Source organism: Salvelinus sp. IW2-2015, unplaced genomic scaffold, assembly GCF_002910315.2.
Source record: "Salvelinus sp. IW2-2015 unplaced genomic scaffold, ASM291031v2 Un_scaffold2610, whole genome shotgun sequence".
Lineage (NCBI taxonomy): Eukaryota > Metazoa > Chordata > Actinopteri > Salmoniformes > Salmonidae > Salvelinus > Salvelinus sp. IW2-2015.
In genome coordinates, this window is record NW_019943918.1 from 97,212 (window position 1) to 98,391 (window position 1,180).

At 39.6% G+C, this 1,180-nt stretch overlaps 1 long non-coding RNA gene across 1 annotated transcript; it reads right to left on the bottom strand.

Annotated features, from left to right (window-relative positions):
* Nucleotides 1–256: 256 nt before the first annotated feature.
* LOC112074381 (uncharacterized) lies at nt 257–1,174 on the bottom strand. Its single transcript, XR_002894732.2, has 2 exons — nt 864–1,174; nt 257–336 (listed from the first exon to the last, which is right to left on the bottom strand). It is a non-coding gene; the product is annotated as an uncharacterized lncRNA (long non-coding RNA).
* Nucleotides 1,175–1,180: the final 6 nt, after the last annotated feature.

Genomic DNA, 1,180 nt, shown 5'->3' on the forward strand with positions numbered 1-1,180 from the left:
CTCCAAAGGGACAACTTGAAATAACATGATGTAGATAATTAAATAATCAAAAGAAAAACGTGTTTATTTTACACTCTTAGAAAAGAAGGTTCCTTATAGAACCAAAAAGGCTTCTATCACTTCCTTAATATATGGAACCACTAAAAGTGATATATATTTTGGGTTCAGTGAAGAAGAACCTCTAGAGTTCTGATCAACAAAAGGTTCATGTTTTTAGGATGTGAACCCAGCAGCCCTCCAGTGGTCAGATCAATTCCACCTGTTTTTTCCAGCGCCCGGCCCGGGATTCGAACCAGCCACCTTTCGGTCACAGCTCCAACTCCAACCTGAGTTAATCTTCAGAAATAAGCATGAGTTAATCTGCCAAAATGAAGACAAAATGCTATGCAGTTATACATGGTATCACTTGTTATACATAATTAATATACATACAGTACATCATTTCCAAAAGCACAAGACATACTGTTGCATGTAGGTCTATATTATTAATGGATTGACTATATAGAAATATAAAAACATTATTTTTAACTACTACAAAGCAATTACATGTGGCTCAGGAACCACTGACTCGCTGCATGATTCTATAGTATTATCAAGACACCTGCTGTTAACTCTTAACTACTTAGGACAGCTCACGAGGTGTCCTAAATATCTGCCGACTAGGTAGGACTAGAGACTTCATGCATAGCTTTAATTTATACCCATAAGTGTAAAATGACTTTATTCTCAGCACTTATACGACCAATTCTCTACTCTGAGACACTTTGACGATATGGACCCAGATCTCAAAATATTGTTATAAAAAAACTTTGAATGTTTGTTTTACATAATAATAAAAAATGAATATTACTAATGTAACCCACTGTAAAGACTGGGTTTAGTTGATTGTGTTGCACTGCTCATGTCCGCGTTCTGGAACTGTCCGCGTCTCCATACAGAACTGTCCGTCTCCCCGTACAGAACTGTCCGTCTCCCCGTACAGAACTGTCCGCGTCCCCGTACATATCTGTCCGCGTCCACGTTCGGTGTGGCGCCAAGCATATTGCCCGGTTACGCGCAGAGTTGCTGAGGTGATCTTGGGGAATAACGACGGAGTTCACTACAGTGTTGAGACGCCGAAGTTTATTGTTCAATTAGCTTTTTTCTTTACGGTCAGGGACAGTATGAGTGTAGCCAGATC